We start from the raw sequence: 23,310 nt of genomic DNA, 5'->3' as shown, positions 1-23,310 counted from the left end.
AAGAATAAAAAAAAAACTGAGAAGGAGAACATTCCAGAGACTGACAAGAAAGACCTCAGAAGACTTTGGTAACAAACCGACAGTGCAGAAAGACTCCAAAAGGCATAGAAAAGAGCCTTAGAAGACTTTGAATTCTAGCAATACGCTGGAGAGGAAAAACATAATTGGAAAGCTTCAACAGTAAGAAGGAAAGCCCCAAATACTCACCCAGGTCAGTCAGGTGCATTAGTCCTTAGGGTTGATGGGTCAGATAGACCATTTGATAATGTGGAAGGAAAACGGTAAGGCCAAACGTGAGAGCTCTGGAGGCAGCAATCTCAGCACTTGACACAGGACAAGCTAGTTCACCACTGGTAGTTAGCTTGCCATGGTTGAAGTCTGTGTAAGTAGGATCAATAAACATAAAACTCCAAGGTCGAACAAATATAGGCCTTCACATGCATTTGCAAATAACCACAAGATTTAGTCACAGAGAACATTGAGACATTATTTGCACACAGAAATTAGAATACCTCATTTTGATTGGGAATGCATGTTTTCATCCAGTTCTGTTTGAGAGAAGTGATGCAATACTTCAGAATGAGCATAGAAGACAGTTTCATGAAGTATTGCTAAAGCTATTCAAATGTTTAAGTCATTGAAGCAGGAGTGCCACGTTACTCACGAGAACATCAGCTTTTACACTCGCAGGAAATTTCCTCATTGTTTTGGTGGGAAATGATTGAAAAAGGAGTTATATGTCCAGTGAAAGAACATAGAAACCAGAGTAGACCATTCAGCTTCTCTAGCCTATTCCACCATTCAATGAGGCCATGACTGATCTGTGGCCTAACTCCATATAACTGCCTTTGGCCCAATTCCTGAATACCTTTGCTTATCAAAACGTTATTTCCCTCAGATTTAAAATTAACAACCAATCTAGCATCAATTGCTGTTTGTGGAAGAGAGTTCGAAACCTCTACCACTCTTTGTATATAGAAGTGTTTCCTAACATGTCTCCTGAATGGTCCGGTCCTAAAATTTAGACTATGCCTCCTAGTTCTAGAATCTCCAACCAGTTAAAATAGTTCATCTTAATCTACCTTGTCTTGTCCTGTTAGTATCTTGAAGACTTCAATCAGATTACCCCTTAACCTCTATGTTCTAAAGAAAACAGGCCTAATTTATATAATCTCTCCACATAACGTAACCCTGCTGTCCAGGTATCAACCTTGTAAACCTGCTGGTGCTCAAGGCTTGTAACTGTTCCTAAGACAAATGGAGAACTAAGATTGTGTGTGGAACTCATTCAGTTACTTAAAGGAGTAAGGGAAATCTATTTTTTAATCAACTATAGCTTGACAAAACACTCAAGATTACTGACTACATTCAATTATCTACTATTTGCAGTTTCCTCTGCACCCTTCATATAATCAATGTCCTGAATCGTGAAAAGATAACAGAACCATTTACAAGGGATAGTAAGAACTGTTGATGCTGGAGTCAGAGATAATACAGTATGGATCTGGAGGAACACAGCAGGCCAGGCAGCATCAGATGAGCAGGAAAGTTGACATTTTGGGTCGGGACTCTTCTTTAGAAAATTTCTGAAGAAGGGTCCCGACCCAAACTGTCAACTTTCCTGCTCAGCTAATGCTGCCTGGCCGGCTGTGTTCCTCCAGATCCATTTACAATACGTTTGATATACTTGTGCATGGTAAAATGAAGAAGGAAATGACCAGCAGATCAGGCACATATAAAAATCAATAAAGAATGCAGACCTTACACTAAAGAAGAGATACAAATTCTTTAAACTGACAATTGGATTTTGATCCAAGAACATGGCATCAATATAGATGCAAGGAAGGCAAGGTAAACAGTGAATTTTTGGCAACACAATGCTTAAATGATTATCAGCATTTTTATCTATGGTGAATCAAGTGTGAAAATGTATTCCCTAACAGTCACTGTTACTCAACCCATCAGAGATCCTTTAAAGAAAAGGCCATGAATGGTGCTGGGGTCAGGAACAAACTGCAGTTTTAGAAGAATTCATGGTAAATTACTTTCTACTGATGTTTTAATATTTTACAATCCATGTTTATTCACTCTTACAGCTGCAGATATATCATCAACAGGACTAGAAGCAGTCCTTATTTTAGTGCAGACTGACAAAATATGAAGACTGATCTATTTTAGAGCTTTGACGAGAACAAGGATATACAAGGATATATTCTCTATGCAACCATAGAGAAGGAAGCATTAGTAATTATATCAGATTTGAAAAGTACACAGACTTCCTCAGGGCACTGAAAGTCTAGATTGAGACTGAACACAAGTCTTTGATAACACTATTAAGATCAGAAAAACATTTTAAAAAAAGCCTATACATTCAGGCTTATGGTGATGAGATATGATAATAGAATGTTCATGTTCTAGGCTATGGGAGATTGACAGATGCCCTCACAAAAGTGTAAAGAATTGAGCAATAGAAGAAGACATCATTCTTGTAGAAAATGTAGAATTTTATTCTAAGGCACTAACCAACATTTTACTAGCAACCGAGAGCCAGCTCAGTGTCTATAGACTTACCATGTCCTGGTTGCTAAGACCGCTAATTCTTATCCCTCAATTCCCCACCCAACCTGTTAAACCCTCCAAGCCCCCTCATATTCCCTAACTCCCCTTCATGTGCTCTCAATTCCACCAAACCAATAACTTGTCCATGTTCCCTGATATACCATGCGCCTCTTCCTCTACCTTATAATCCCATTCTCATTACATATTCCTTCCATTACCGCTGTTTCTTCAATACCCCAGTCTATCCTCCTTACCCATTCTTCCAGTATTCAGTATGTACAAAATCAATAAGCCATATTAACAAATCTTTGAAATGCCTCTAAAACTGCCAGAAGTGAACAAATTTTGAAAATCTCCTTGGGAAAAACTGTCTTCTTACAGTATAATAAATCAAATACAACCATTCAAAGTATCAATGAAAAAGCTTTAATTCTCAAAACATCTATTAGTCTTGCCCAATAAACAAGTAGGAATTGACAAAACGCTTAAAAAAAACATTTTTAATAAAAATGTCAATCAAACAAACGTAGCACTTCCTTATGTAGCTGTGTAAAACATTGCTACAGGTCTGATTGCATCAGTTAATCTTGTAGCTCAGCAAAACATTCATTATGAGACTTTCTGACAGCTTTAATAACAGAAACGGGCTGAACAAATGGCCGAACATCTGTTTTGCCAGATAACCTCATTACATACTTTAGGAAGGATGTCAAGGCCTTAGAGGAGGTACAGATGAGTTTTAGTAGAATGATTAAGCAATGAGGTAATGGGGAGAGATTGAAGAAACAACAGCTTTTCTTAGGGCAGAAAAGGTTAAGGGAAGATTTTATTGAAGTGTTCAAAATCAAGAACTTCTGTTTCCATGCTGTATGACACTATGACGATGACTATGTTTGATTAAATATATATGGAGAAATTTTGGGGTTGCATGGTGGCTCAGTGGTTAGCACTGCTGCCTCACAGCGCCAGGGACCCAGGTTCAGTTCCAGCCTCAGGTGACTGTCTGTGTGGAGTTTACACATTCTCCCCCTGTCTGCATGGGTTTCCTCTGGATGCTCCAGTTTCCTCCCACAGTCTAAAGATGTTCAGGCTAGGTGGATTGGCCTGGGTAAATTGCCCGTAGTGTTCAGGGATATTTAGATTAAGTGGGGTCTAGGTGGATGGGTCTGGGTAGGATGCTCTGAGGGTCAGTGTGGACTTGTTGGGCCGAAGGGCCTTTTTCCACACTGTAGGGATTCTATGATTCCTGGCAGAAGGACCAGTAACCAGGAGGATGCAGATTTAATGTGATTGGCAAAAGATCAAGAGGCAACATTCAGAAACTTTTTCTTTTATATACTGAATTATTATGGCCTGGGCTACAGTAACTAAAAAGCATTGTGAAAGTGGATTTAGTGACACCTTTCAAAGAGGGATTGAATAAATAGAAAAAAAATACATGTTATGTGAAAAGAAAAAGCGAGTGAGACTTATGCAGTCAAGACCTTTTCCAATTTGCCTGTTTTTGATTTTATTGGTGGTGACTTGAGATATAAGTGGTCAGTTTCCTCACAGGGTGGCTTGGTCAGTAAAAGTTTTGAAGGAATTTGAGTGTTTCCAGTTTTAACAAATCCTGCTATTTTTAACTTTGGGAAACTTAGAGTTGGCTTTTTGCCATTGTGAAGGGAAGTTCAAGTGAAGAAAGTTCCTGACTTGGCAGACCCATCTGCATGGAAATTAACTCTACAAACATAATTGAGTTGAACTATCCCTTTCCAGAGGCAGTTTCAGAGCAGCAATAGGCCAGATGTCTAGGTGGGCTAGTTAGAAGGCCCACTTCAGTTCTTTGGCAATCAGCTGGTTCATGAGTCATGTGTCGACAAAAATAAACATCTGACAATGTAAGACAGCTCTGGGTCCTTTATACTTGATACTGGTAAGCCATAGTCACCACACACACTCCAATTGAGTTGAGCTCCTCTGCTCAGAGTTGATGTAAGCTAAGATATGGCATTTCAAACATAAATTAACTTAAACATGGATAAGATCTCAACAGTAGATTTCCAATAAAGGTAGTAAATAGGAGTTCACCTGTCGGACACTTGCCCTCAATTCAAGCAGGAAGAAATGTAGATGTACTTGCCATCCACATGTTACTTATTTAGTTTGGCTGCTTGCCTTTTTTACTTTTCCTGCTATCCATCCATATGGATTCTGCACATAGGCAGACAATACTTCGGTAATTCTCTCATCGACATCGAAAGGGATTAGAAAAAAACCCTTCCTATTTACCACTCCGTTTCCAGAGAATAACATTCACCATGAAAATAATCTAAGCTTAAACGTTTCTTGGTGTTTTAGATTACAGAATATACTTACAGAAATGATACAGCTGGACTGCTGCGGTGCATTGCTTTGCAATCAGTTTTCAATATCAGATATACAGTACAGAACCTGAGTATTGCCGTAAAAAGAGATATGGTATGGAAACTTTTTGTTTGCACTCACCCAAATTATAAGAATACCAAATTGCAAAGGAACAGCAATTTACACTGCATGATATTGTGATCCAGTGACCTCAGTTATTGTGGAGTAGAGTCCAATTGATGCTAGTACCAGATAAGCCAGGTCCACAATAAAGAAACTGGCTAGATAGATTATGATTTGAAATGATCTTCTACTAAAATATAAGCAAATAATGTTGCGGTCTTTGTTTTAACAACAGAAATGAAGATAAATAAGAAAAAAACACATTCAATTCCCCTTTAACACAGATTCAAAGATTTTTAAATCTACAGTAGGAATAACCCAAACACTCTTCGAAGATTGAACAGAAACAACATCTTTGTATCAGAATCAGTACACCCTGATTCAGCTTTCAAAAACTGTTGCAATTCTAAGAATATCTGATGCTGTTCCTGGAACAAGATCCGTTACACCTCATTTTCATGTGTGACAGAAAGAGACTCTTCTTTCTCTTTTGTATTTTTTCAAGACTTTGAAGAGCCTGAAGTAATTAAAATTTCAACTCGTATGCTGAAACTGTAGACAATCTTCCTTTACTATTATTATCACACTCCTGACTTAGCTTCCTTCCAGTGCTATATTATTTATGAAAAGCTTCAATTTCTTTTCCTTTTTTTTTCTAACTTTAAAAATCTTAATTTCACTTCTTTCCACCAACTGTATTCACACTCCAGTTTGGGATTAATAATAACTCTTTATTTTATGATAATTACATTACATTAAACTACTTTTTGTGAGAACGCTGCTTAGAACACGTTTCTGCCTTGAAAGACTTCTTAGCACTTCAGAGCTTTTCTTTTTTTCTCTAAAAACGCTTCCCAGAACAGACTAAGAAATGAAAGTCAGAGTCCAGAAAGTTCTTCCCCAACTCTATCTGCTCTGGATAGTTTCCTACGAACACTGAGTGACTGGTGTGCAATCAGAGACACAATTGACATATCCAAAGTTGGCTTAGCTCCAAGTATACTTGGGGCTGGTAACACAATACCACTTACAAAAACATTTATTCTATGTGGTTGGCCTTTTAATGATCCACCAATTGTAACTGAAAGTGTGAATTTAACTCTTCAATAACTTAATTTTGCTTGTATGGCTTGTATGCAGGAGGATACATGCAGAATGTTCCCTGTATGTCCTGTAAATGTAATTGCAAGATCAAGCATTTCTGCCCAGCCAGAAGTTTGAGTAATTGATATTTTGTTTTTACTGGAAACCGCAAACCTAGTGGATCGTCTAATGGTCTTAAAATGACCAAATCGATGCTTGAGAATTAACTGGTGTGTTTCTTTGCAGTAGAGAATTGGTCAATAAGCAATCTAAATGTGGTGAAATGTCTGCCTGGTGCAGCGTTGGCGGCTGTGGAGAATAGTGTAAATGCATATTTCGGGGTAGTGCACTGAGATTAGTGGGGTGCATGGTGGCACAATATTAACTTAAAATGTTTTAAATTTTCTTACTGCTTCCACCAGCTGCATCAGATGTCATGAAACATTCATCAATACCACAAACTCTTGTGATTGCCAATCAAACATATTGGTAAGAAAATATTATTCTGAAATTATCTCACAACTATGTTGTAACTAATAAGGGTAAAATGTTTACTCCTCATTTCTCAAGTTGTACATCAATTTATGGATTGAAAATCTACTTAATAGCAATGGTATTTCATCAAATGTACTAATACATGTATAATTATGATACACTGTATCATCACGTAAGTATTTAAAGTCTATTTTAATTTTGGTTTCACTCCAATATCATTTTTTAAAATTCAGGATATGAATATTTACAATAATATGCTCAACTGAGGAACACACCCGAGAGAAGAATTATAATCAGCTGATCTATTACCAATATTGTTTCTGTTTGTTTCTAGACTGGAGGATTGTGTTTTCGTGCTCATCCAAAAACCTTGACTACTACAGTTGTTACAAATATTATCTATAGAGAGGTGAGTATTATAAGACTTAAAAGTGGTGCATAAAGCAAATGAATACTCTAGGCCTAATTTCTTTAACATTGCAACCGTATACTGAGATATGCATAAGAGCTTATATCTTTTAGCAATGATTGAGGAGAAGATATTGTTGATATTGATGGAAATCAAGATATCTGAATGCACTTTCCTGTGCATGCAATATCGGGAATGGCAATTTTATAATTTTAATGATAAAGTTTTTTTAAAATGAAAATAATCATCGTTTGTGGATAACTCCATATCCATGTACCGTCCATGCTTAACTAGAAATGTTAAAGATAGTGTCAATCATAAAGAAAAAGCATAAAGTCATACAAAGACAGGTGATAGGTATGAAGATTGGACAGAATATAAAAACATGTATAAATAAAATAAATGTATGCAATACAAAAATGACTAAAAGAAGCAGAAAATTATATTACGAGAAAAAGCTAGACAAAAATATAAAAACAAATAGTAAAAGTTTTGTAAATATTTTAAAAAGGAAAAGCATTGATAAAGTGAATAATCATCCTATGAAAAATGAGTATCAAGAATTTATAATAGAAAATAAAGAGATTTGAACTGAGCAGGCATTTTCCACTAGTTTTCACTACAGGGGATACAAGTGACATCCCAGAAGCAGCTAAATCAGGGGATGTCTGGGAGAGAAGAACTCAGGAAAATTACAATCACCAGAGACTTAGTGGTTTTGAGTACATTGTTGGAACTGCTGGCTGACAAGCTCCGTAGGGTCTTAAAGGAAGTGGCAAATGAGATAGTTTATGCATTGTTTTAAGTTTTCCAAAATTCCCTGAACTTGGGTAAAATCCCATTAGATTTGAAAATTAAAAGATATCATGTCTTTGTTTATGGAAACATAGAACAATAGATAAGTTACACCATAGGAAGAGGCCAGTCGGCCTGTACCGGTAACTGCACTGGCTGAATAAACTAACAGACGTTCTAACCCTACTTTCTGACATTTGGTCTGTATGTCTTGAAGCTGTTGCACCTTAGCTACAGACCTAGGTTCCTTTTAAATAGGTTGACTGTTTTCACCTCAAGTACCAAACTGGACAGCAAATTCTAGACACTCACTACTTGCCAAGTGAAAAAGGTTTTCTGAAAGTCCCCCTCTATTTCTTCTCCCAATCACTTAAATCTGTGCCTCTGGTAATTGACGTCTGCAGTATGTGGGGCAGATCTTGCCTGTCCACTCTATCTAAGCCCCTCATTTGTTTTGTACACCTCAATTATGTCACCCCTTAGCTTCCTCTGTTCTTAGGAAAACAGCCTAGGCCTATCAAATCGTTTCTCTCAGCTGCAGTTTTCAAGCCCTGGTAATACTTTTGTAAATCTCCTCTGTGCCCTCTCAGAGCAATTATTTTCTTCCTGTAAAGATGGTGACTAGAACTGTACACAAAATTTCAACTCTAACCAATGTCCTGTATAATTCCAGCATACTTTCGTATTCAATACCTTACCTAATGAAGAGAAACATTCTATATTCCTTCTTTATCAATATACCTACCTGTTTATCCACCTTCAGGGACCAGTGGATATCTACTGCAGGTCTGTAACTTTCTCTACCCTTCCCTATACTTAATTATTGTGATTACTCCTTGCTTTGTTTGTCCTCACCAAATGCATAACCTCACACTTTCCAGATAAAAATCCATTTACCACTTTTCTACCCAATCAGCCAAACTTCTTGATAACCAGAACTAGATTTGGCAGTACCAGCCTTTATCGTTGTGAGGATGCCCTCACTGAACCTGTAGAATCTTGCTTTTGAATGCTGCCTCAGAATTGCCACTGACATTCCTTTGAGTAGTTGTAACCAGTCCACCTATTCTTTTGATCATGTCTCAGCTTTGTAACCTTTTCCTTCCTCCAGTTTAGAACTTTTCTTCTATTTTTGTTTGTTTCTATAATAATGTTAAATCTAACTGCATTATGATCGCTATCTACAAAATGGTCACCCACTGCACCTTCATTCACTTGCCATACTTCATTTTCTAAGAATAATTCTAGAATTGCATCCTCTCCCATTGGGCTTGTGTGTTGAATAAAAAAAAACTTGTGAATGTGGTTCAAGAATATTGTGCCCTCTGTACCTTTCACACTGTATCTGATTGATATTTAGGTATTTGAAGTTGGCAACTCTTAGAATCATAAAATCATACAGTACAGAAGCCCATCAAGTCTTCACTGACCAGACCTACTCTAAATCTACACTAGTCACACTTTCCAGCACTTGGCCCATTTTAAGTCCTCATCCAAGTACATTTTGTGAAGTTTCCTGCCTCAACTACCCTCCCAAACGTCCTTTCCAGATTTCCATCAGCTCCTGGGTGAAAAGGTTTTCAGCATATTCCCTCTAAAACCTTTCACATTAAAATTATGTCCCCTCAACATGTCTGTCATGATGGGCAGGGTGGATAGAAAGCAGTGGCCCCTTTAGTCAAAATATGCTGGCGTGGATAGAGGATTCGCTGACTGGTAGAAGGCAGAGAATGGGGATAAAGGAGTCTTTTTGAGGAAGGCAGCTGGTGACTAGTGGAGTTCTGCAGGGGTCATTGTTGGGACCACAACTATTCACATTAACATTCTGGATGAAGGAACTGAGAACTCCGTTGCTAAGTTGCAGATGACACAAAGATAGGTGGAGGGACAGGTAGTGTTGAGGAAACAGGGAAGCTGCTGAAGGATTTGCACAGGCTACGAGAGTGGGCAAAGAACTGGCAGATGGAACAACTTGTGGGAAAGTGGTAGGAAAAATAGAGGTGTAGACTATTTTCTAAATGCAGAAAGGCTTCAGAAATCTGAAGCACAAAGGGACTTGGAGTCTCAGTTCAGAATTCTCTTAAGGTTAACATGCAGGTTCAGTTGACATTTGGGGAGGTAAACGCGATGTTAACATTCATTTTAAGAGGGCTAGAATACAAGAGCAGAAATGTTCTGCTGAGGCTGTATAATGCTCAAGTCAGACCATATTTGGAATATTGTGAGTAGTTTTGGGCCCCGTACCTAAGGAAGGATGTGCTGTTGTTGGAATGGGTCCAGAGGAGGTTCACAAGAATGATCCTGGAGATGAAGGCCTTGTCACATGAGGAATAGTTAAGGACTCTGGAGCTGTACTCATGGAGTTTAGAAGGATGAGGGGGAGTCTCATTGAGACTTACAGAATACTGAGAGGCCATGCATGTTCAAGCATACAAATCTCACACACCTATATTGCCATCCAATAACAACTTACCTTTAGTACACTGCTACATTGTTGCCTACACAAGTGAAATGTCAAGATGTCTCGTATGTTCAAAATGAAGATCAATATGTTTCTACACACTACAAATATCAAGGGTTGTAGGGTGAATGCATGTTAATCTAAGGGTTTAACCACGATCTCATTGAATGGTGGAGTAGGCTCAAAAGGATCAATGGCCTCTTACCACTCTTATTTCTTATGTTTGTGCCTTTATTCAGCAACATTTCACTTGTGTAGGCAAAAATGTAGCAGTGTATTCAAGATCAGTTGCCATTTGATGGGAATGTATGTATGTGAGATTTGTATGCACATGCAGCAACTACTGACGTCCCCATAAATGACAAGCCAAACTAATTCGTTGGCAAACTTGACAAGTGTGAAAAGTGATGTGATTTTGTGTAACCCAGGCTTTGACAATGTGGACAAGAAGCAATAAAATGGTTCATGACAGCTTCACTGACTTCACTTTCAGTGCAAGAGGACACCCTCCAGGGGACTGTTCATTTTTAGGCTATTTGAGAATGGTCAACCCATTTGATTAGACACAGAACAACTTTGTGCAGCATGACATACCTTTGTTGGTCCTTCTAGTATGATAAAAAATCATTGTTTTCAGAGATTATAGTAGTAAAACCCATAGTGGCAAGAAAGAATACAAAAAGGATGTGTAATTGACACAAAGCTCATTGCGACTAAAATACCAAGATAAAAAACAAATGAAGCAAATTGGTTAAAATACAGCTGAAAAACACCTACCTAATTGTCTCTTCATTGAGTTTCCATATGTTAATTGCTGCCTAACAAATTTGGACATGTCTCTTCATTGAGTTTCCATATGTTAATTGCTGCCTAACAAATTTGGACAACCATTTCACACATATAATTTACTTCTGTGGTCTCATGCACGAGTACAAAAGAAGCAATGCCCAAGATGTCTTTGATATAAAAATGACATAAATAAAGTCTGATAATGTGAGAAAGCTGCTGCGGGCCATTATCAACTAATGCCAAGATGAGGCAAAAAGAGTTGGAGTTCTGTTGGGATAAACTACCAGACAAACGAGCAGCCTGTGTTAGGGAATTTTGCTTATGTGAAAGAATGCCTAATTATTTCTACACCTGTATGAATTTTGGTGCTTTCCTACCAACAATCTAATATTTAATACTTTGCATTTTTATGGCTTTGCTGAAGCCCATCTCTTTAACTGCTTTTCAACATTAACACGGGGGTAATAATACTTCAGTTTTCTCAGAATCATTTTGCTGAACTTTAACATTTTTGTTCTGTAGTTATTTTAATTCCTCTTTCATAAACAAATTGTTTTCCTGTAAACAACTGAAACTTGTAATACTTATAGCTACAAATCTAAAAATAATGTTATTGCATGCACATCCTGAAAATGTAGAGCAAAATTTGAAACTTCATTTTAAAATATTCAAACAAACTTAGGCAATTCTGAAGCATTAGTTTTAAGTTGACTAAGACTGCAGATTAAACTTTACAGAATTTAAAGATATCGTCCGCTTGGTTTGCCAGCAACTTGAAAGCATCAGCGATTGCATGTTTGGTAAGTTGTAGAAAAATGTTTTTGGCAGGATTTTAACTTTGGGATGTGAAATTTTGACCTGACTCCAATCTGCCTCCAATACATCTATGTCCAATTTTAACACATCATGAAAATGGATATGGGTTGCTAAGTGTGTAAGTAGTCTGCTCTCAGTACAGGGGACAACCAGTAATAGTTTTAAAGAAGGATTCCTGCCTCCCTTTTGTTAGGATTTCATTGCTAACCAGTGGAGGCTGAATTTTCAGATCCAGCAGGAAAAGAAGTCAAAAAAAAAAGTCTGATGCAAATGTCAAGTGCATTTACAACACTGCTTGAGGCCAGTGAGAACATGAGTATTTCATGTCGACCCAACAAGTTTACCTCATCATTATATATCCAGTGATCAGCCCATTCTCAAAACAAACCTCCAAATCTCTGAGACCCTGCACCCTCCTTAATCACATCTTTCTTAACCTCAGGAATCTCAAATTCCACCTGTTCTTCAGCAACGATCTCTCGCTATCCCCATCTCTGTGATCTCTACCACCACTGTGATCTTTTATGCCTCCCAGCTATCCCACCTCAACCCCAGTCCCACAATACAAGCCTCATCCTGTGATCTCCTTCACATCTTCCCCATTGTATTTGATGCCATCCCACTTGCAGTCTCTGATTTATCTCGCCTTGCCACAATTTCTGACACTTCTACAACTCCATGATCCTTGGTGCCCCCTAAGAACATCAATTCTTCCATGCCCACAGAGCTTCCAACTAACTGTTTGCTCCTAATCTCACAAACTGAAGAATACTAGATATAAGACCAGCATAAACCATATGGCCCATCAAGCCTGCTTCACTTGTTAATTTAAAGTCCACTGACCTTGCTCTTTAGCTCCATCTCCCTAATCCCTTCCCCATATCCCTTAACTCCCTGAGAGACCAAAATCTATCTGTCTGAGCTCACACGCTTCCGCAGTAACAACTCACATGAGCTTCATTGTTTCCAACCCAGTTTGCATCTGAATAGATCAGTCAATGTGGAGTCTGACATTGGTTCCCCCCACTCCCACCCCAACTGAACCAACCCAGTTGCCATAATGTCTTTCCCACTATCCACTTGTAATATCCCTCCAATCTCTTCCTCCTTCTGCTCTGTTCCTCACTGTGATTTTCTATCACAGGCTTAACCACCCAACAGGCTACCTGCCAATCAATCAGGCTGGTTGTCAAGAATCCCTGAAGAAATAAGTTTTAAAAGACACATTCCGTTCATTTTAGCAAAACATAAGGGGATTCCCTGGTGGAAATTTCTCCAGCAACAATCTCTGCTCTCTTCACTATCCTATTTTAAATAGCAAAGCTTTTGCATTCAATATCAAGCTATTGAAACCTTTAAACTTTTATTTGGATGGACATGACAACATTAAAATAACATGACAAAATAAAAAATCTGCAGTGTAGGAACTACAGCTTACTTTGTATAACATTCCTTAGCTTGCTACTTTAGCAGAGGCATTTATCTTTCAAAATAAACTGGTTAAAATAGCCAAAAAAATCCATAAAATACCTTTAGTATCATATACCTACATCAAGTACAGTAAATGTTAAGTTTCAATTATTTATCATGTCACTAATTAGGCTTATGTAGTAAGTGAAATTTTATTAAATTGGATCTATTAACAATGATTACATTTCATTAGAAAGCTTATTGTTTTACTTCACACTTTTTTATTTTTATATTTTCAGAGGTTTGCAAATCTGACAGCTTGCCAGGCTTTGGGAAACATGTGTGTCATGATGATGAATTCAATAAACATAGCAGCACTACCTAATGATGCTTGTGGACTTTTTCAAACAATATTTAAAAGTACTGTACACCTTGGAATTATCCATACAGTATCCTCCTGGTAAGTTGGAAGAACTTGCCATTGGCTAACATTGAGTAGTCAGCATTTTGATCATCAGGTAAGATGATGTATTAAAATTAGTGTCTTTTCTGGGACTCATCATGTGACATTATCTGAAATAAAATAAAAATTGCAAGATAAACTCAGCAGGTCTGGCCACAACTGGATAGAGAGAAAAACAGTTAACAATTTGAGTCCAATGACTCTTCTCCAGAACCTTCTTTGGAAGACCTTTAAGACAGAGATAGATAGGTTCTTCATCAGTAAGGGGATCAACGGTTATGAGGAGAAGGCTGGAGAATGTGTTTGAGAAACATATCAGCCATGATCAAATTGCAAAGCAGACCAGACTGAAAGCAAAAGATGGTGTAAATCACAGTGAGTCAGGCAGCATCCATGCAGAGAGAGCAAGCTAATATTTTGAGTCTAGATAATTCTTCAACAGCTCTGTTGAAGAATCATCTTGACGTGATTTCCAGCATTTTTGTTTTCAGTATAGATTCTAGCATCTGCAGTAATTTGCTGCTGCAGAGCAGACTTGATGGGCCGAATGGCCTCATTCTGCTTTATCTTGTGGTCTTATCTTTCTTCTTCAGTCCCAAAGAAATCATTGAACTTGAACTTTTAACATTGTTTTCCTCTCTCTACAGAAGCTGCGAGAACAGGTAATTTTCTCCAATGCTGTGTTTTTATTCAAGATCTCCAGCATCCATAATATTTTACTTTTTATATGAGAAATTATCCACTGTTTTGTTTTGTCTCTAATATTAGAGGACAGTACTGATACTAACACTGCCAGTGGGTCAGACCCATTTTAATAGGCTGCCCCTTAATGAAATAATCCACAGGCATGGGGTCAGCCTTCACACATACACTAATACGTAGCCCAATCTCTCTCTCAGTTCTCTCTATAGTATCAGATTATTTGTCAAGCATCAAGTTTTGCATGAATCACAACTTTCTTTTGCTCAATGCTGGGAAGTCTGATTATATCACCCAAGAACTCCACACTTCTGTCACTGACACCATTCATCTTTCTTTCAGGCTATTAACTATTTGGAATCTTGGTGTCCTTCCTGTTTAACTTGTGATGATCTTAAATTCTGTATTTTATTGAATGAATCATTTTGATCTCTGCAGCATGCAGGCATCTCTTATACTTCAGTGGCTTTGCTACTGAAACTATGATTATCTTTTGACTTGCTTAATGCTTCATCGTCCACAACTCTTCATAAACTCAAACTCAAAACCCTACTTAAATCTTGTTCCAATATCCTGTTTCAAACTATTTTCCAATCACTGATCACCCCATCTTGCTGATATGTATTGAAGTATATTCACCAACTGCATTTGTTCAGAATTCTGTCCATATAAATAAACTCTTACATGATTTATCTTTACTCATTCATGGCCAGTCCTTGATAATACAATGTCGTGATAACGTAGATTACAAGGTTTTTATTCCCAAATACTTCAGGCACTATAGAAGCTTGAGATGTTTTCTAATCACCTGATCAGAGATATTATTACATATCTCTGGAGCAGGTGGGACTTGAAACTGGGCATCCTGGCTCAGAGTTAGGCATTGCACACTGGCACTGCACCACAAAAGTCCACTAAAAAAAAATTTAAGATTGCTTAGGTAAGTTGAAATACCAATGTGACTCAGGTTTAGTGAAAAATGCCACTAGGAGCTTTTACAGGAGTGACCACCTGGAGACTTGATAAGGGACTGATTACCCCTTAAATTGGTCCTCAATAAAGAGACTACACAATATTTTGATGGAAAGTGCTTAACTCAATGCCCTTTCTGAAAAGCAGGAAGCTGATTGGAATAATTGAGTTGCAGACTATTGTGAGCTTTACTTAACAGTATATTTGATTTTTCCTATTCAGTTCCTACTAGAGATTTCAGCAGGACTTTTAATAAACATCAGAAGAATTATGGTATGCTGTAAGACTTCATACAATCTCTGTACATTTATTTTGGAAATTCTCTGAGTACATCATCTAAAAAGAGTAAGTGATGTGCTACTTCCTCTTAGAAACAGAATTGCTGATGAAACTCAGCAGCTTTGGCAGCGTCGGTGGGGAGAAAGCAGAGTTAATGTTTCAAGTCCAGTGACTCTTCATCAGAGGTCTTCATTGGCTCTGACTTCTCCCCATAGATGCTGCCAGCCCCAATGCATTTTGCCAGTAGTTTCTGCTTTTGATTTGAATTTCCATCATCTGTAGTTCTTTGTTTTATTATATCATGCTACTCCCTCTTATTGGACACCTTATACAAGTCACCAGGTAAAAGTATTTGTTTAGTCATCTTGTTGCAAGTCCTTGGTCCACAGAATGAATGTGAGGAAGACATGAATTCAGGCAGAGCAAGACTAGCTGCTACAAAAATCTGATTCCTAGAATGGTGAAACTGCCCTACAAAGAGAGATGGAGAAGACTGGGCTTGTAATCTGCGGAATTTAGAAGAATGAGGTTATCTCATAGAAACTTACAGAATTCCTAAAGAAATTGAGATACATGGAAAAGGAGGTTTCTCTTAGCTGTAGACACTGAAACCAAGAGACATAGTCTCAGAGCAAAAGGTAAGCCATTTTGGAATTAGCTGAGGAAGAACTTCTTTGAGTGTTTGGAATTTCTCATCCTACAGAGCTGTGGAAATTCAGTCATTGATACTTTTGAGAGAGAGTGATGGATTGATAACCAAGATCCTTCACAGAACCTCTACATTCCTTTCTTCCTGACACTCCCTGTTGATCTCATCAGTACTGAGCTTTAAAATGTTTCTACGCACCACTTTGAATTACAACTACATGTCTCAACGTCACCTCTTGAACCCCATTCTTACAGGTTAGCCATGCTAACATTGTGTTGCCTGTTCCCCCATTGAGCCCATGATGGTGGTGACTATTAATGAAACCCTTCCCACAGATGTTAGTGGATGCAATAGGGCCTCTCATCAATGTGAGATTCTCAACTTGCCCTTCAACACTTGGTTGGAGAATGGAACTTCCTGCTTTCAACTTTGAGAATTTCATGATTGCCACTCTTACACGATTATCCCAACTTTCTCGTCAGTGCCCACATTGCTCTGGGCTGGGAAGAGTCCACCCTAGTTATGAATGATATCAATGGATATGGAGATAATATGTAAATATTGCATCAAGGCAGATGATCAGTGACAATCCAGAATGATAGAGTGGGGTCATGGGGTTGAATGGCCTATTACTGCTCCGGTGTTCCAGTGCTGCTGTTTGCTTCCAGCTTACTCCACATCTTCAGTGGAAGCGAGTAAATGGACCCCACATATACTGCTTAATTGAAATAGTTTCTAATCAGCATTTAAATGCTGAATCTGCAACTCAGTTTTAATCATGATAATCATCAGTTAGCCCCAAAGCTACTTGTTAACACCATACTTTCAAACAGGAAGTAACCATCTGCAACAAGAGAGAATCTAACCGTCAGCCCTTGATGTTCAATGACGTTCCCATTTCTGATTCCACCACTATCAACAACCTGAGAGTTACTATTGACCTTAAACTGAATTGGTCTAGCCATGTAAATACTGTGGCTACAAGACTAGGTTAAAGGCCAAGAATTCTGTGGTGAATCCGGGTGATTAAGAAAGAGTTTGGCACGGTTGCCTTCATTGTTCAGACCTTTGAGTATAGGATTTGGGGCGTCATGTTGAGGTTGTACAGGATGTTGGTGAGGCCTCTTCTGGAGTACTTGTGCAGTTCTGGTCGCCCTGTTATAGGAAAGATATTATTAAACTGGAGAGTGTTCAGAGAAGATTTAATAGGGTGTTGCTAGGAATTGAGGGTTTGAGTTATAGAAATAGGTTGGATGGGCTGGGACGGTTTTCATTGGAGCGTAGGAGGTTGAGAGGTGACCTTATAGAGGTTTATAAAATCATGAGGGGCATTGATGAGGTGAATAGCAAGATTTTTTCCCTAAGGTGGGCGAGTTTAAAACTAGAGGGCATATTTTTAAGGTGAGAGGAGAAAGATTTAAAAAGGACACGAGGGGCAACTTTTTTACCCAAACAGTGGTTGGCATGTGGAATCAACTGCCAAAGAAATTGGATGCGGGTACAGTTACAATGTTTCAAAGGCATTTGGATAAGTACATGAATAGGAAATGTTTGGATGGGGTTAAACTCAGGCGGGTGGGACTAGTTTAGTTTGGGAACATGGTTGGCGTGGACTAGATGGACCAAAGGGTCTGTTTCCATGCAGCATGACTCTTTGAATAATTTGAGTGCCTCTCTACCAGCTGCAAAGCAGAAATCAGAAGTGCAATAGCATTCTGTCCACTTATCTAGATGGGTGCAGATCCAACTCAAGAAGCTCAACACCATGCAGGACAAAAGCAGCGTGATTAAATGGTACCCATTCACCAACTTCAACATTCACTCCTTATGCCACCAATGCACAATGATTGTAGTTTGTACCAGCTACAAGATGCTCTGCTGTGACTTACCAAGTCTCCTTTGACAATACCTTCCAAAATGACAACCTCTATCAATTAGAAGGACAAAAGCAGGCACACTCCAAGGATTTAAAGTTTTGGCAAAAATCTGTAGGTCAGGTTGTTGGTGAGGTTGTTGACTTGCTCGCCGAGCTGGCTTGTTCTCGTTCAGACGTTTCGTCACCATGCTAGGTGACATCATCAGTGGAGCGTCCAATGAAGCGATGTTATTCTACTCCGTCTGGTCCGTTCTGGTGAATAGTGTCATTTCTGATTTTGCTCTGTATGGGTTTGTATATGGGGTCCAAATCTGTGTGTTTGTTCATTGCATTACTGGTGGAGAGCCATGCCTCTAGGAATTCCTGTGCATGTCTACATTTGGCTTAGGCTACTATGGTTACTTTGTCCCAGTTAAACTGATGGCCTTCATTGTCTGAGTGTACCAATATTAAGGAGAGTTTGTCGTGCCGTTTTGTTGCTAGCTGATGTTCCTGTATTCTGATAGCTAGTTTCCTTCCTGCTTGTCCGATGTAACGTTTGTGGCAGTCATTGCATGGTATTTTGTAAACCACGTTTGTTCTGCATGTTGTGGGAATGGGGTCTTTAATCCTTGTAAGTGTTTGCCGTAGAGTGGCTGTGGGCTTGTGGGCTTGAGTTCAAGAAGACAGCTCTCCACACCTTCTCCAGGTCAGTTAGGGATGGGCAATAAATGCTAACTGAGCCAGCGATGACCACATCCCATGAACAATTTTTTTAAAATGTGTAATGATCACAGACCTCATTAACAACAGTTTTAACCCTTTCAAAAATGTCACCTCATTGTGTTTAAAACTGTTGTGGAGCTTGAAACCATTACCTTAAGATCTGAATGCTAACAGGTGTGTCAAGTTTGCATGTTTAAAAGAGGTTCAATTTATGATTAACTTCTGGCTCACTTTCGGAACATTGAGAACAGCATGTGCTGCACTTTATGTTTCTAGCAACTTGCTGTATCTAACTGTATGTAAATAAATTACAACAACGCAGTTATCAGAAAGTAAAATCTAACTTTTGTACAGCATGAGTGATTACTTAATAGAACATTATAAAGATGTAACATCTGTAATCAAAACATTGTAGAAACCAAAGGCAACATTAATTAGTAAGGGAAAAGTTAGAGTCATGAATGGCATAGAGGGAAGCCATTCAGCCTATCAAGTCCATGCCAACTCCCCTGGCAATAACGCAGTTCACAAGACAAGAAGAGGTAAGTGCAGGAGGAGTCCATTCAGCCCATCCAGTTTACTCCACCATTCAATGAGATCATAGCTTATCTGATAATCCTCAACTTCACTTTCCTGCCTTTCACCATAATGCACAATTTGTATATTGACCAAAAATCTCTCTGTCTCTGCTGTGAATATACTTCATCCAGCCTCTATACAACTGTCTGGGGAAAAAGTCCATGGGCTCATTACCCTTTGAGAGAAAAAGTTCCTCTTCCTGTCTGGCTTAAATGGGCAACCACTTTGAGATTATGCCCTCTGATCATTGACTTTCCCACAAGCAGAAACCACTTCTCTGGCCTGTCAACCCTCCCTAAGAAGCTTGTATCTTTCAATAAAAGTGCCTCTCATTCTTTGAAATTCCAACCTATTTAACCATCAAAAAAGAGTATTAATCATCTGCTAAGCAGTTTAACAGTCATAATTTGAGGTTTATTTGTTCCAGAAAAGGGCTTCAAGCTTGAAATTTTGTCTTGATTCTTTCAAATTGTTCTTTGGAAATTCAAATATCTTTTTAAATATTATTGGTCTCTCCACAGATTCCAACATGTGGAATATTTCACATTTGTCACAAATAGGTGCGCAAAGCACAAGCCTGAATCATTATTCTGTTCTGAAGAAATGTCACTGAACCCAAAATGTTAACTCTGCTTTCTCTCCATAGGTGAGGCCAGATCTGCTGAGTTTTTCCAGCAATTTCTGTTTTTGTTCCGGAATCATCATTTCTTTTTCTCTCCACAGATGCTAACTGACTTATTGAATATTTCCAGAATTTTCAGCTTTTATTTTACAAACCCACGATGGCGATCTCTATTTAGACCATATTTCTTATTCTTTAATTATGAATTTTAATTATTTTCCCAACCGAAAGGTTTATAACTTTCTTAATTAGGTTTCTTGTAGGTAGCTGGTGACCTAATGGTGATATTCACTATGCTAGCACTCTGAGGGCCTGGCCTGAGGGGTATGGGTTCCAGCCCCTACTATTACAATGGGTGATTTTTAATCGATAGCTTAAATCAGTTTTAAAACTTTGATATTGAAAGCAAGTCTCAGTAAAGACTATAAAACTATCATGTGAGAATTGATCTGGTTTACTCATGCCCTTCAGCAGTGGAAGCCTGCTTATTTGTAACAAACTCATTGAAAAATACTTTTTCTCAGGCGTAGGACTCTGCCCTGGTTGTACTATGAAGGCCATACTGACAGTTTAGCACCCAGAACTTTTCATCAAGATCCATTTCCAACAGTATTTTATTTCGAGACATTTCAAGTAAGTATATCAGTTTTTTAAAATTTTAGTGCATTTGGCCATTAATGAGCCAAACTGGCATGAAAATAAATTAAAATAATGTTGTTTATACACAGGAGGTTCTGCTATAACACGTGTTCCGACTGCAAATTGGCTATAACACAACTGACAAATAAGGGAATGCTATTTCTAAAATGCGTACTTGTGTTGGCTATAATGTAATTCCATCGATTCCAACCTCTGTCCTTCAACCCATGGACCAGGGTGCAATAGCAGCTTTTAAAGCTTATTATTTAAGGCACACATTTAAGAGGCTGATTGCAGCCACTGAGGGGGATAAGGACAGTGTCCTTCAATTTTGGAGAAGCTTTAACATCAAGAATGCAATTGACATTATCATGGAGAGCTGGGGTGAAGTCAGTACTGATTGCATGCAGTTTGGCAGAAGCTTCTCCCAGATTTTTTTTCAAGTATTTAAAACCTTTGATCCATCAGAGGAGTGTCTAAGAATCAGAGAACATTGTGTTGATCTTGCAAAACAAGTTAGATTTGAAGCAGTGGAGAGTGAGGATGTTGAAGAGCTGCTTGAGTTCCACTGTGAAAACCTCTCTGAACACGTCTCTGAACTACAAAACAACTTGTCCCTGAGGGGGAAGTAGAAGCTGGAGATGAAGATGATGAAGTCCAGGATGTAGCACCACTTCTGTTTTGTCTTCTATCCTGAGGTAAATTGTGAAGCAGTTGCAGCTGTTAGAGAACAACGATTACAAGGTAGAATGCAGCGGGGTAGCAGTTCATGGAAGAAGATCTTATTTGGCACTCTATGAACAGCTTCTTCATGAAAAAAGAAAAAGGGCAAAGCAGCAAAAATTGGATGTCTTTTTTAAGACAACCCCCAAGAAACAGTCAGAAGACAATGAACCACAGCCATTCACTTCTGGATTAACTATTTTATACCCTAACCCTGCAACCATAATTGACACTGAAGGTGATGATGATGACCCCCTCAGCCCCTGCATTAACAACAGAGCAACCTTAAAACTTCCTCTCTCATCAAGTCATCTTGACATTTTTTCAAGACAAGATGTTACATTTGCTTTTATTTCGCTGTCGTGCCTGACTGCACTTTTGAATGGAATGTCGGTCTTGTTAAATGGGGTTGTTTGCATTTACTTTTATTTCGTATGAATTAAATATTTATTCAAACTGTGCTATCCGTTGTGTTAGGTTTTTGAGTGAGTTTTGAGTGATTTTAAGTGATATTTTTTGGTGGTCTTCCCCAACCCCGCTTTTCCCATAGGCCCCTTAATTTCTGTGAGATCACGTTCAAAGAACCAGACGACCAGGATCAGTGAGTGGCAAAAATAGCCGCTTTATTGTACATTCACAGTAGCACAGTGTAAGGCGAAATAGAATCCCAAAATCATAGCTCAAAAGCAGCCGTTTTTATACAGAATTCAAGCGTACATTAACATTCTAACACTGGAGTGTTAAGTAGATATTGTACAAAAAACGTTTTGCAGGAAATCGGAGATGGTTTAAACATGTGCTAAATGTTAGCGGTTATTGTTGAGTGTTAATGGTTAATGAAATTAGAGTGTCTGTCTGGTTTGCCCTTGCATAATTCAAAGGTGTTAGTCTTGTTATTTTCAAGGTTAGAATTTTAAAATTAGAAAAAGGCATCTTGTGTTTTTTGAATAAAAGTGGGAGTCCCCATCGGTTTTGATTGTCTGTGGATTTTATTTACTATCGCTTGTTTAGTTAGTTTCATGGTTGCATCCATCTGTGGTTTCTATCTTCTATGATTCATTCATTCATTCAGTTTCGTGGTCACACCTGTTCAAGTAGTCCTGTCAGTTTCATTCATTCATCCACTCAAGGTCGCGTGGGTCTGGACATAGCACTGTTAGTTTTGTTAGTAGGTTAAAGGTTGCTTACATACACTGCATAGCGTTTGTTAGTTTTATTAGTGAGGTAAAGTTCTTTTTACATGTTGAATAAAAACTTGGGACAAGTACCTGGTTACATAAAATACAGGAAATGTCTGCAGGGAAGTAACATTTTAATTTAAAGGAAGAGGCTGATCCATTTATCACCTTTGACTGATACTTGGAGCTACTCTAGCTGGAGGGATATGGATAAAAGGGCTTGGTAATAGCACCTATTCACGGTTGGATTGTAATATCAAGCAACACTATTTTTGGTATGGGGGTGCAAAAAGGTTCCATCCTTTAGTGTTTGTGCAGTTTTGTTAGCTGGTGCGCCTGACTGCACCTTTGAATGGAATGTCGGTCTTGTTAAATGGGGTTGTTTGCATATCGCGTTATGGATGAGTGCACTTTTAAGTGGAGTGTAACTGCAAATTGAAGTGGTTGTAACCTGATACGGTAGCAAGCCCCTGAATTAGTTTGAATGGGGGGTGGCTGGTACACGGAAATCTGCAGTTAGTATTCTAACCACGAGTTAGTGGGTTAATGGATTAATAGACATGATTTATGAAATTATATTAAAAGTTGTTGATAGACATGAATTCTGATAGATCATTTCTATACCACAATTTTCTATAAT

The 23,310-nt window shown here is 38.4% G+C and overlaps 1 long non-coding RNA gene across 3 annotated transcripts in view; it reads left to right on the top strand.

The window, feature by feature from the left end:
- The first annotated feature begins 1,965 nt into the window (after nt 1–1,965).
- The window catches only part of LOC125483038, a 30,661-nt gene continuing 9,316 nt past the window's right edge, over nt 1,966–23,310 (top strand). The window contains exons 1-7 of one of the 3 annotated variants that reach the window (XR_007262040.1): nt 1,966–2,036; nt 6,534–6,600; nt 6,941–7,015; nt 11,798–11,860; nt 13,586–13,804; nt 20,655–20,763; nt 20,859–21,914. This is a non-coding gene — a long non-coding RNA (uncharacterized LOC125483038). Of the gene's footprint in view, nt 2,037–6,533; nt 6,601–6,940; nt 7,016–11,797; nt 11,861–13,585; nt 13,805–20,654; nt 20,764–20,858; nt 21,915–23,310 lie in introns of those variants that run through there. The other 2 variants (XR_007262039.1, XR_007262038.1) reach the window with 2 other exon arrangements.

Source organism: Rhincodon typus, chromosome 4, assembly GCF_021869965.1.
Source record: "Rhincodon typus isolate 14 chromosome 4, sRhiTyp1.1, whole genome shotgun sequence".
NCBI lineage: Eukaryota > Metazoa > Chordata > Chondrichthyes > Orectolobiformes > Rhincodontidae > Rhincodon > Rhincodon typus.
Note: the sequence above shows the minus strand (reverse complement) of the source record. Positions and strands in the feature narration are given on the sequence as shown.